The sequence below is a fragment of the Silene latifolia genome, chromosome X (assembly GCF_048544455.1).
Source record: "Silene latifolia isolate original U9 population chromosome X, ASM4854445v1, whole genome shotgun sequence".
Lineage (NCBI taxonomy): Eukaryota > Viridiplantae > Streptophyta > Magnoliopsida > Caryophyllales > Caryophyllaceae > Silene > Silene latifolia.
In genome coordinates, this window is record NC_133537.1 from 260,712,849 (window position 1) to 260,727,642 (window position 14,794).

Below are 14,794 nucleotides of genomic sequence, written 5' to 3' on the forward strand. Positions count from 1 at the left end.
AACCGAAAGTGTATTCTAAGCCAAGATAACTAATAACAACCCAACCCGACAAGAACCATTATAAGCATACCCGAAGCATACCACCTAACCTCCTATGCCGACTAATCATCATCATCCTCTCTCGCAAATATAACTATAAAAACACAACTCCATCACGAGTCACCATCCATCACTTAACAATCGAAAAGATGCATAGATACAAACTATTACTTCCATTTACCAAGCGATTTCAACATCATTCAACACCATACAAATTCAACATAATTAAGTTACTCAACCCAATTCATATCTTCATACAATTCAATAACAGAATTACTCCACAAATGATTAATCATTTAAATAACACATGGATTATTTTAAAGAGATAACAATTAAATTACTAACGAATTACTTTAAAAGACGACATTTTTGAACATTTTCACGCGCGACATTACTTTTCCTCTCTTAAAAGGAACTTCGTCCCCGAAATTCACCTTTAAGATGAGCTATATCAAGATAAAACGAAAATCACAACCTATCCTTTGACATTACGAACTAAACATGGATATATACATTAACATATAGGGTGAAAATTAATCAACACAACAATGAATCCGTCGTCCCCACAATTACCACTTGTGATATATGGAATTTGGAAAATTAGCTCACCTATGTGACAACATGATATCATTGCGGCCAATGCCATGTCAACATAACCCATAAAACGACAACTAGCAAAATTAGTAACCACATAAAGCTATAATTACTGCATACCGTCTTGATACCATTCTTACAAAAGTATAAAACACAAGGTAATAATCAACGATCATGATAACGATATAAAAAATCAACAAAAATACCCCCATGATCCCAAGTAAAACAAGAAAAACGGTCTCTATATACAAGCAGAGGTACTTGATTGAGTTAGGTGTACTCGATCGAGTATAGAGTAGGGTACTCGATCGACTTAGACATACTCGATCGAGTATGTGCAGGTCAGAATGCTCGTTAAAATGCAATATACGTGGTACTCGATCGAGTATCTCAAGTACAAAGTGCTCTCTAATGCCATGTCAAGAAAAAATATATGCAAAGTTTCGGGATTTTACTCCCACCATCATTGTACCTACACAACAAATCTAGAAAATCCAAGTACAAAATATGGCCTTATGGCCGATTACATACCAGACAAAAATCCGATACCGCAAAAATAAAGGTAACAATCCAACACAAGTCCACTAAAACAAGAATTAAACAAAGAACGGTTACTCGAGGTCACCGCCACGATCCTCCTCCATCTCCTCATATCCTCCGGCTCCTGAAGTGCCAGCTTCTAACGTGCCTCCTCCAAACCCTCCTCCGGTAGCAGCTCCCGTCCCTGGGTCTCCTCCACTCCTCCACGGTGCAAGACATCGGTAAGAGTAGCTCGTAGGGGCTCCCCATGTAGCCGGATCCACCTCATATGAGTGAAACACACCACTATCATTCCCTACGCCGCGCCACCATACTGGTTAAGCCAAGTTGGTCCCTAAACCCCTAACTTAAGACATCTCGTGAAGGTTCTGGAGCACCAAGGCGTTCGACACTCTCTCTGTGAGCTCACTCACCTGCATCTGTGAGCTAAAGGAAGAAGGGTAACGGGGGTACTGGTATTGAGGTGGTCCATGCTACACAAACTGAGACTCTCCAACAACCTCCCTAGTCCTCCAGGGTCCTCTACCCTCTCTAGGCACCTGGTCCTCCCTCTTAGCATGGCCTCCCCCAAACGGCGCAGGCATCTCCTCTAGTAGGTATTTTATGATCAAGTACGTCTGATCGGGAAGGTTAGCCTCCGCACTATCAGGGGCAGCTTCAGTAAATGACTCAGTCACAGGAAGATGCTCCAGGTCAGGCACTCTCATCTAGCTCCTACCCCGCACCCTCCAAGCTAAACCTCCATCATCCAATACCCGCAACCACTTTTGATGAATGAAGTAGTCCTTATCCAAGGTCGGAACAACAAGCCACATGTGTTTGAGAGCCGATGAAGCCTCAAAATTGGTCAACCTCTCAGCTAGATGGGTGGCGATAGCGCCGCAACTGATATGGCGGGTCGACGACCTAGCCATCAAAACTAAACTAGCACATACTATCGTCGGGGCACTGTAAGCAAATCGCTTCTCCCGGGTGGGGTTAAGGTAAGAGATCAACAACATCACCTCGTGTAAGTTAAACTTACTCACATCCTTCCTCCCGTACAACAAACAAGTCAAGAATCGGAGGAAGATCTTTAAGGTCATGTGCTGAACATCATTGATCAGCATAGCACTCGAGGTAGGGGCAGGTCTACCGGTGAACAATAACAGGTAACTACTGGCTCCACACTCAGTTGGGACATCACTAAGATATCTCTTCTTGGGCCGGGTAAGCCTCAAGTGGTCAGCAAACTGGTCCAAAGTCAGATAAAAGCTGGTGTTCATCAACCTAAAGCCCACCATCTTCCCAGCTACGTCATAGGTAAAGGAACTCATAAACTCAAGGGTCAGAAAAGCATACGAATGCTTCCTCAACCGATACAACCTCTCCAAACCCAAGATCTCAAAGATGTGACGGAGACCTCAATCTTTAACTCCTCCAAAACACTCGGATCTACACACCTTGTTGGTTTCAAGGTGCGGCCTAGCAAGCTAGCAAAGGCATCCCTTTGTTTGAAATCATCAAAGATTACCGTCGGATACTCGAGTACCGGCGGAACAACGGGCCCTTGGCTCCCCTCTCCTACCTCCTCCGCAGTTGCAGTGTTAGCTCGGGTTCTCTTGGTCTGTCGTGTGGCAGTTGTTCTCGGCATCTGTTTCAACATAATTAGCCAAACATCGGGTTTTACAACGTAAAGTAAAGACTTTCAAATGCTTTATACGGAAAATACGGTGTTTAAGATGGATTTTCTTACCAAAACATGTAAAATTGAGAGCAAAACATGATTTTACCAACTCTTCTTAGTTTTTGCAATTCATAAAAGATGGTTTAATATCTCAAAATACGAAGTTTAAGCAAGTTATAGAAGGATTCCGGGTTGATTTCCACCGAAATTAAGCTCAATAATACGACTTTTGTAGCAAATTTGGGACAAAATTTCAAACTTGTATGCTCAAAAGATGAAGCTTTAAGACGGAATTTTCGATGAAAATAGCTAGAATCAAGCATCAAATATGATATTACTAACATCCATTGCCCTTTTCCAACCTTAAAAGGTGAATAAGATGAACAAAATTTAAAATTTGTGGCAAACCCTAAAAAAACCGGGTTAAATATTGTAAAAAATCTGGCTTAACTTGTAGTTCCTAACATCAATAAAAAGGATTAAAGGTAGTTTCTATCAAAATCAAGCAATTACAACACAATCTTGAAGCAAAAAAATCGAATTTTCAGAAATCCCAACACTACCATATGTTTCTATTTGTATCAAATCAAAGAAAGAAGTAGGAGTTTACCTTGAATTAGTTTGCAAACGGATTAGATGGATGAACTTAAAACGATTTGGAAGTAACCAAGCACAATTACACCAAGTTTTTGTAGAGAGTAAGGTTTATGAAAGTTTTTAGGTTTAGAAAGAAGTAATAAAAGTAAAGAATGAGAAGAATTGGGGTTATAAGTCCCGAAAAATTATAAGATTCCCATGTTCTGTAGCTGCGATACTCGAACGAGTATCTGAGGTACTCGATCGAGTAGCCTCTACTCGATCGAGTTAGGGGTGCTCGGTCGAGTTTCGGTATAAGGTAGAATTACATCGATTCTGTTTTCCAACGAACTCGATCAAGTGACCTACCTACTCGGTCGAGTAAGGCCTACTCGGTCGAGTGCTCCCTCGTACTCGGTCGAGTAAGACAAAATAACCAACGAATGAGTAGGAATTGATTGGTCGTTCCTGGAAAATAACAAATCGTTCGGAGTGTAAGTCATACTTAGAACTCGTCCCTAGTTATCTCTTATTCTAATACTATCGACTATCATCACTTTACATATAACAAAAGTACCGAGACTAAAACATTTTAACTCTACTCTATTGCGTCTCATATAACATACAAACCTGTTACTATGTACCTTAGTCCACATATTCACCCATATCAATAACGATATTCTACCTTATTCATATGCATATCAGATCTCACAACGATCATATGCTCATACCATTCATCGAATATATCAAAAGTTAAACCAATTACCATATACATGCCACCACATATCCATACACATGCTTCTAATACCTCCCATGTACCATTCACATACTCACGCATACACAACTATGCAAACAATTACGCATCAGATGTACTATCACCTACACACATGACATTACATTTATACATATATATTGTATATTACACACAATTCCCGACTCAATATCCCCATTCGAAGTGGCTGGCTTAAGCATATTGGGGCCAGGATTTTGGAATGAGGGCGCCTTCTTACAAAAAATCGAGTACACAAGGGACTCGCAACACACATACACCAGGTTCATTTTATTAGACTCACTACGTTCATTGTGTTCACTGGTTACAGTTTCCAAAATCGTCGCTTTGATACAACTTTATAACACCCCTATCTACCAAGCAGCCTTAACAAGACCTTCCCCAACATATACAGGCATTACCATCTCGGTTGCCCAAGGAATAGTATATCACAACGTCAATAAAAGAACAATTAAATTTTATTACAAGTTTAAACTCAACAAAGAAAAGATAAAACAACCAGCTCTGGTAAGACTACTCCATGCCAAGACTCGGTGAAAGACTCGTCCCTCCAACGCACCTAGGCCAGCTCCATATATCAACACCTGCTAAGACTGACTGCTCACCATAATGGATCACCGCAGGCACATAACAAGAAAGAAAACACAAACAAGCACACAAGGTTGATAACTAAAGGATAACATACAATATAAGTTACAACACACACACACACACACACACACACACACACACACACACACACACACACACACACACACACACACACACACACACACACACAAATCTCCAACTCCGATAATCCATATTTCACCTGACTAACCAGAAGGTAAAGTCCTGGCGGATTACCAATTGCAACCAGTAATCCGCACCGCCAGTGGGGACCGCATCCTTACTACCTAAGCTCTGCTAAAAACCATAGAGCACATAACCCATGTCTATTAATGTGCACATCCCCCTTGTGACAGGAACCACAGGGAGCGAATCAAGGGCATGAAGCTATTCCCAATTATGACTCCACTCTGCCACAGACGCACCCCACACACAAGCACAATGATACTATCACACAATCAAAGATACCACACACCATACATGACAACCAATCGAAAGTACTAAGTAGGAAAACCTACCTTTAACAATCAGCAACCACATCGCATACATCCATATGAAGGCAAGGCAATCTCCATCAACACATATCACCACCAGTAAGGAAAACCCTATTACTAACAACCATAACCACAACGAAACCTAAGTATGATGATGATGATGACTTACCTATGCTCAGCATTCCGGCGACAAGACCGCGACCTGACTCAAGTCTCCGTCCCCATGGCATCTCCAAGTGTAAAGGATCTCAAGAGGTTAAAGTATTGTGAGGGAGAAGGTGTGTCGTCGAAATGAAAAAGAAACTGATTTGGGTTTACGACTTCACGATTTATTAGTTAACGCTGAACTCGCCGTACTCGATCGAGTATGGGACTTACTCGATCGAGTGGCGTATACTCGATCGAGTCACTAGATTACTCGATCGAGTAGCCTACACTAGATCGAGTTTCCACATCCCAGAGGTTACTATGACGCAAGTCCGAACTAGTAAAGGTTCCAATAGGTCAAACATATGTCTAAGGTCAGTCAACAGGCAGTCAATGGGTCCCTAATAGGGCGGATATTACAGGAAATTCGCATCATGAAGAAAAACATTATGAGCTTCCTACTTCCTTCTTCCAGCTTGTACTAGGACTCTATTTCAAGTACAGGTAAAATCTTTCTCATTATCTCGTCTTCTAATCATATCAATTTTGCGCTTGCTTTATTGTCACGTACCAGTTCACCAATGCAACTTTCGTCTTCGGCTGAAGGGGTGCAATTGTTGATATTTCCATTTTCATTTCTGTGTTGTTAACACATAAATGAAGCAGAGAGGCCTATGTTGGATTTATATTGTTAAAGGTCGGAGATAAAAGACTGTCATATTGTTCTTGATGTGGGATGTTGTTGGGGTTCACTCATTTTGTACATCGTCAACAAGTATAATAACTGCCAAGTGACTCGTATTTGCAATTCAGTGATACAGAAAGCTCATATCGAGGAGCAGTGCAGGTCTGTCTTCTGATCATACACTTTTATATTCAAACCAAAATATTCTTTTGGCAAGTACAATGCCTTTTCCACTTTCGATGAAGCCTAATTCATTATTTTTTTGGGTTTTGGAATAGAATAAAGTGACTCAATATAGTATTTCTTGTAATATGAAGTATCATTCTTGATACAGTCATTATGGTTTAACCAGAGACAACTTCATTCTCGGCACAATCAGAAGCTATGAAGTTGGTTCTCCAACTGGTTTTAGAATGGTCCAACAACAACAAAAATATGTAGATGTAAACTCATTATATTCTATTTTTTTACACACGAGCTAAATAGAGAAAAACACACTCTTAATTGGGGTCCTAAAGTCTGGGTTAACCTAATGGAACACCGTAGTAAAAGGCTATGTATTTAGTATGCACAACTATACCCTATGATTCAATTCGTGTAATTGGTCAAGTCGGTCTTGTTAGATCATCTGAGCTATTTCCATTAATGTGATACGGGGTACTTAGGTTGTAGAATGTGGAGATCATAGTGGCAGACATGAGTACATTTGATATGGAAGGAGCGTATGCTCGGATTTTCTTCATTGAAATGTTTCAGATATGAAAAGAAAGAATATGGTTGTTTTGAGATGTGTTTCCTGTTATAGCTAATGGCCTATCAATTTCATAGCCTATGAAGAACTACTGAGATATTCTGAAGAAGATATCTAATTGGATGAAACCTGACGGCCTTCTTTTTGGTAACTATTTCTGCCACAAGACCTTCGCATACCGCTTTAAGGTATTGTCTCAAGTAAAGACTTGATGGTACTAATTAACTTTTAAGCTGTTGCAGATTTGATGGTACAATTTCATGAAAAAAAAAATCAGAACTTATTTGTCATTTGCAGGAAGTTAACGAGGACGACTGGATAACTCGCTACTTGTTTACTGGTGGAACTATGCCAGCAGCCAATCTTCTCCTGTACTTCCAGGTAAGTTGTTCTCTTTTTTTTTTTTTTTTTTTTTGTTACATACTTCCAGGTGAGTTTATCAGGACTATCATTCTTAAATTGTACTCCCACTTCCTTCATTCCAATTTTATGAGTTCTATTTGGCAGTTCAATTAAGAACACTACGGTTAGGTTTGAACTTTGTAGGTTCTACATTAAGAAAGGTAATGATGAATTTAATCAACCGACAATTATCTTGGTACTAAAACTTTGTTGTAGGGATGATCGAAATGACCATGTCATTTAAAACAACCCGGCATAGAAAGGAGACAGAGAACAAAATTAAAAAGTGGCATATAATGTCACGTTTTCAATGGGAATGTGATGGCAGGATGTTGTTTCTATTGTAAACCACTGGCTTGTGAATGGAGAACATTATGCGCAAACAAGTAATAACTCCTCATTTGCTCCATATTTTTAGTTGCATAATCCGGCTTAAATATTAAAACGAGTTAAATAGAACTAGACAAGAAGCAGATGCCTAGAGATGACAAACTCTCGTCTCATCTTACCTACATGCATGGGTTAGTATTTAACCCGTCTTACACTTAATTTTGGTTTCAAGATTGAAGGAGTAGAACACTCAGAGCCGCCCGAGTTGATGCAAGTTGATGATCTATTTCACTGGCACTACGCCAAATCTGGCAATCAATAAGGAGCGTATCACAACGGTTTAATGCATTTAATAACGACACTTAGATTACCGTTTTCCAAATATTGGCGGAAACCTAGACCGTAATAATGCGAATAACGGTTTCCCACGAAAACCGTTGTTATTATAATGTGACAACGGCTACTTAACAAACCGTTATCAAAAACGTTTAACGGTTTCCAAAAGCTCATTATAAAGTCTCTCTTATCAACGGTTGTTAGACAACCGTTATGTAACACCCGTAAATTTGAAGACCTTTATTATATTTTAAAAGTAATATTTTAATCTATTTTAATTTTACATTAATTTATTTGGAATAAAATTTATTTGATAAAATATAATATTATTTTATTTTGAAGAAATGTAATTATTTTTGATAGTTTAGAAATGTTTAAAAGTGATTTAAACTATATTTAAACCTTTTCCTTTGATAAAATAGATTTCGGATAAAAGTCGTAAAATTGGGATTTTCCCATTTCTTACGGTCGTTGGGTAAACGAGTTTGGATATTGGGCATATGAGTACTTAATCTTTTAGTAAAATCGTGTTTAAGAACTTTAATATTCTCGGAAATCGCGTTCGACAAATATTTCTAATTTCCGTCGAAAAGAACCAAAACGTAAACAATTGAAACTCACCAAAACACCCTACTCCTATTTGTCCCCTCTTTCAACTTTCATTTCCTCCATAATTCACTCTCTCTCTTCCTTTCATCAAATACCAAATTCATCTCAAAAATCCTCCTTACAATCCCTAAATCCTTCATAATTCCTTCATTTCTCCACCAAATCTCATAAAAATTATATATTTGGAATCCTCTCTTCAATCCTCATCTACTAGTAAGCTTTATTTTCATTTCCCCCAATTTTTGTTTAAGACACTTTTTTTTAGGGTTTCGAATTTAAGCTTAATAATTGTGTTTTTGTTGTTCTTATAGGTGAAGAATTTAAAGATAAGTTAGGTGACTCATATATTATAGAAGATGATGAGTGATTTCGGTTTCTAGGGCTCTTTCTCAAGTGTTATTGTTCTCTTTTTCTAGCTTAAGGTAACTATTCCGAGTCACTCGACGAATTAATGTCACATTAGTAGTTGTATTTGTTGTTTGTTGTTGTTTGAGACGATCTTGTTGATAAATAAATGAATGGAGTAAGATGAGTATGCTTATGTTTAATTTATGTTACCCATTTTTATATTATTGTTTGGAACAAATTTGGATGAGGAATTATGTGTTGTGACAAGTCCGTGTTTTGGCTGGAACGCGTCGATACCACCAGGCATCGAGACGGTTTCCAATGTTTCCAAAAATATGACAGATTGAACGGCATCGGAAAATTAGGTGGTTTAGCCACTTGAATCACTCAATTCGGAGTCCGTATGAGTAAATGGCGTCGTTTTATCGATTAAAAATTTATAGAAAAGTTTACCCTTGTGTGAGACGGTTATTTATGCTATTTTATTATGCGAGAATTTAATTGAATTGGATATTTTGTAAGTTGAAATATATTTCCTTATGTTGATAGTTTTTCACATGATAGAAATTTGAAATGGCATGAGAATGATATTGTGATGAATTTTGTGATTTGGGTCAAAATAGGCCAAGACTCTGAGCTGGGCCAGATTGACCGAACGATTTTGGTCAAACTAGGTTTAAACCGGTCAGCCTCGATTTGACCGATGACCCGTCGTGGGACTCGGGTCGAGGGTTTGTCTTTGAGGTGAGATTGATTGTTACTGGATGTTTTATGTTATGCCTTGATATTTGTAATTATCATTTCACATGTTTGTTGTTGGATGATTTGGATGCCTTATGCTTGAGTCTTGTTACCTCATTTCCATTTTAGCTTATTCTCATGGATTATGGTACTGTTGGTTAGCTGAAATTTGGATTATTATTGATATTGGAGATATTGTTGGATTGTCAGCTGAATATGCCCTTGCGTAGCCTTTCATTTGCTAGGGTGTGTATGATCATTTGTATGTGCAAGTTTGGACTCTTTGCCCCTCTTATGGTTAATTGGGTGTCCTACTTGTCTTGTGTGGTGTGGGCTAAAGTATTCAAGCTGGGACTAGGTCCTAGGTGAGTATTTCGGCCTTCATCATAGATAGGCCATTATAGTCTTTGACGAGTGTATGTTCACAGCTTAATAGCCTTTGTGTCTTAGCTTGGTGGGTTTATATCCAAGTTAGGGCATGACCTCCTGACGTACTCGTAGAAGTATGTGGTCAGCTTGGCATGACCTCCTGACGTACTCGTAGAAGTATGTGGTAAGCTTGGCATGACCTCCTGACGTACTCGTAGAAGTATGTGGTCAGCTTAAGTACTAGCCAACCCTTTGGTGGACTCCTTAGGGGTACTCATGTGTTGTTATCATGGGTCTTTGATGCGGTAGTTTTCCGCATGTCGCTAGGTCTGCGCAGGTTTAGGACTAGGGTGTTTACCTTACCTCGTGGTATAGACTCGAGGATTCTGAGTGACTATTATTTGTACTAGGAACTTATGCCTGTCTCTAGATATATTGTCCTTTCTTGTTTGATGATTCTATGAATCATAGAAGGTTAGATGCAAGCCGAATATGGTTGATAGAGTTTGGATTCCTGGATGTTATGTGATTCACATGATAGTGTAGTATGAGTCGGTCTAATATTCACATGCTAGGACTATGTGTTGTTATATTGATGTTCACATGATAAGCACGATTGTCTAGCATCTATATGCTAAGGCTATGTGTTATTCATATTCATATTCTTATGTTTAGATGTTATATTAATTATGACATTTCGTGGCTGGGAGAACAAGGAGTTACTCCCCACTGACTGTGGCTTTCGTATTTGTATAAAATGCGATTGACAGGTAGGTGATGCATATATGAGGTACATGGACGAGCTAGCGAGCAAAGTAACCTTGGGACCTAGATTGGCTTTATTTTATTGTGACCCTTAAACACTTTTTACGTCATATACTTTTTAGGGACATATGTCTCCCTTTTTCATATTTGGGTTGTATAACGTTGTTTCGCGACTTTAGTGATGTTTTATTTATGAGATTTATTTTAGACCTTGCATGTTTGACACCTTCCCATTTGGATATTTTTATAACAGGTTCAAGTTTCGTTTTCGATTTTAAAAATTACAGGTTTTTACCCAAATGAACCTATTACAAACATATCCACGCAGTTTTTATCTAGAATTATGTCTTTACTTTTCCGCAATGAATGAGGGTGTCACAGTTACCAGTTTAAGAAAACGGCATTTCAAAAACCATTACTAAATTAGCACCAGCAACGGTTTGTGGTACCCGTTGTTATTTTATAGATACGGGTTTATTGTAACCGTTATCATTTTCAACTATGAAAGAACGGTTTTTGAATTCAATCGTTGTCACTATTTGATTAGATTTATCAGTTTGACCACTGCATGCAAAACTTTATCAGAACTTTAATAAATATTCAATTTGACCAATAATATTCAATTTGACCAAAATAATTCTATAAATATGTCTTCATAATGTTTTAGGTCAATATTTAAATTATCAAACATTTACTCTTTAATTTCTCTCTAAAAAAATATGGCAGGTGTATCAGAGCTACAATCACGTTCTCGTTACGCACAGCCTTTTACTTGCATTCTTCATAATTTCCCGGTTCGTTATGATGTGAATGGAAAGGGTTTAAACCTTAATTTTAGGTGGTTTACGCAAATGCTTCATGACTCCGGTTTCACTGCGGTTAAAAAAGTGTACCCTCTGTCTACAAACAAGCAAGGTTTTGTAGGCTTTGCTTTTATCGAGTTTGACGAAGCCAACTGCCATGATAGTTTTCGGCAGGCAAGAAAATTAGGGGCTAGATTTGCGGGCAAAGAGGACTTCTATTCGGATGCTAGACAAAAGGGCCCTTATCTATGGGTTGCGACCCATGTTGATCATCATCTGCTGACACATTACAGAAGGCATCACATTCCTGCCACCGTGCCTATGTCATGGGAGAAAGAGGTCATTCCATCTGCGCTGCCCGCTGATGATGAAGAGTCAAACTACGACTTGATCTATGCCGAAATTAGGCATGAAGACTATCCTAATACTTCATCAGATTCTAATTAAGTATTTAATTATTATCTGAAATTATGAGTTGTATTTTGATTATGGTGGTTATTTGAATTAAAGTTTAATAATTTATGTTATTTTTTACGTTTTAATTAAGTCCTTACACTCAAATGCAATCCACCAAATAAAATATTATAATGACCAACTTTCTACTTATAATAATAAAAAATAATGAAAACGGCATAATAAGATCCACTGTGAAAACTGATAAGTTATTTTAAAGCCATTGTCATATTTTAAAGTCGTTGTCATAATAAGATCAACAACGGTTATTTTAAAGTCGTTGTCATATTACACCAATTAACAAAGGTGTTTCTTAAAACCATTGTAAAAACAGATCCACTGTGAAAACTGAAAAGTTTGTGATTTTAGTTTACCAATGCATGCCCTATTATTATTGGTTGTTTGAACATTATTCACCTCATGCATGCATGTACAGCGGTTCTTATAAGAACCGTCTTATATTATGCAACTCTAAAAATAAATGAAATTTTAAAGGTATTAATAATAGAATGACTGATGGTGAACAAGTCAACTTTGCCGTCGTCGCCGTCATTAATCTTTATAGCTTAAAAAATGTAATTTTATTTTCATAGCTACTGGCTTATATATGGGTCGTACTTGGATGATTGATGGTGAAATTGGTAATCCCATTTATAATGATGGAATTGCTGAATTTTACAATTTCAATAGTGAAAACTTTCATCTCCACTCATCAGTCCCCTGCCCTTGTAATAGATGTGGTAATATTAGGGTTTTGCCTATCCCAGATGTCAAAATACACTTAGAAAAGAATAGTTTCAGTAGAGATTATAGGCGCTGGATTTTTCATGGAGAATTAGAGGGTGAGGATGAGGAATCTAATGTAGAGGTAAATAAGCATATACCTGAAGCTGCTGGTTTAGATATATGGGATGAGGGATATGATGTCTTTGTAAACAATAGTTCACCTACACCTGAAGTTGTTTTAGGTGAGAAGTTTGCTGAAGATGATGGATTCGATGATTTTGAAGCTACCGGTGATGGGGAAATAAATGCTGATTATTTAATTGAGAAGTTGAGTCAATCTGAAATGCCTTTATTTACTAGTTGTAAGAAGTATACCAAATTGTCCGCGGTGGTAAAGTTATATAACTTGAAAGAGACAAATGGGTGGAGTGATAAGAGTTTTACGGATCTTCTAGCTTTGCTATGTGACATGCTTCCTAACGGTAATGTTCTTCCAAGTCGGACATATGAGGCTAAAAAAATGATTAGAGAATTGGGCATGGAATATGAGAAAATACATGCTTGTCCCAATGACTGCATATTGTACCGTAAAGATTATGAGAAATTATCATATTGTCCGCGCTGCTCTGTATGGCGTTATAAGACTAAGGAAGGGATCCCAGCTAAGGTGTTGTGGTATTTTCCAATAATACCAAGATTCATAAGGATTTATTTGAATGAAGAAGATGCAAGAATGTTGACTTGGGATAATAGTGGAAGGATTGAAGATGGAAAGTTAAGACACCCAGCGGATGGTCAACAGTGGAAAGAGTTTGCGCTAAATATCCTGACTTCGCCAAAGAAGCAAGGAACTTCCGTCTAGCGCTCTCCACAAATGGAATGAACCCTCATGGAAACATGAGTACCAAACACAATACTTGGCCAGTTGTGTTGGCCATCTATAATTTGCCCCCATGGTTTTGCATGAAAAGAAAGTATTTGATGTTGTCTTTATTTATATCTAGCCCTCGACAACTTGGAAATGACATAGATGTGTATTTGGAACCACTTCTAGATGATCTGAAGATTCTGTGGCAAAGAGGGATACAAGTGTTTGATGGCTATAAGAAGGAAAGTTTCAATCTGAGAGCCATGTTATTGTGTACAATAACTGACTTTCCGGCGTACGGCGATCTTTTTGGACATATTGTACATGGAAAAGAGGCTTGCCCATTGTGTGTGTGTGTGTGTGGGGGGGGGGGATGTTGAATCGAATATTTGAAGCATTCTCGCAAGCATGTGTACAGGGGAAATCGTCAATGGTTATGCCCTGATCATCATTATCGTAAGCTTCAGAAGGCGTTTATGGATGTCCTGAGCAACGTGGGAGTCCTCAGATTTTGAATGGTCATGAAGTGTATGAGAAAGTGAAAGATATTGAGATAACGTATGGGAAGAAGGGACCTAAGTTGTCTACTCATGGTTATAGAAAAAAAACCATATTTTTTACCTAACGTCCGTACTGGCGTGACCTCCCGGTTAGACATTGCCTAGATTTTATGCACATTGAAAAGAACGTTTGTGATAATATAATCAATACTCTGCTCAATGTTCCGGGTAGGACAAAAGACAACAAGGCATCTAAGGATGATATGGTTAAGATGGGTATTAGGCCCGAGCTGGCAGCTAAAACATAAAGAAATCGGACTTTTTTGCCGCCTGCAGCTCATACTCTTTCAAAAAAGGAGAAAAAAGAGTTTTGCGAATGCTTGCATAGTATTAAGGTGCCAGAGGGCTCTTCGTCTAATATTAGAAGCCCTGTTTCGTTGTAGGACCTAAAACTTACTGGTTTAAAGTCACATTACTGTCATACATTGATGCAACAACTACTACCTGTGGCCGTTCATTTTATTCTACCTCCAAAGGTTCGACATGCTATAATTAGATTTTGCTATTTCTTCAAATCAATCAACAGTAAAGTCATTGATCCCGATGAAGCGGAAACTTTGCAGGACATCCTTGTCACCAGTCTTTGTTAGTTT

At 38.2% G+C, this 14,794-nt stretch overlaps 1 pseudogene; it reads left to right on the forward strand.

Moving 5' to 3' along the window:
* The first annotated feature begins 5,531 nt into the window (after positions 1-5,531).
* Positions 5,532-7,711, forward strand: LOC141620009 ((S)-coclaurine N-methyltransferase-like; annotated as a pseudogene).
* Positions 7,712-14,794: the final 7,083 nt, after the last annotated feature.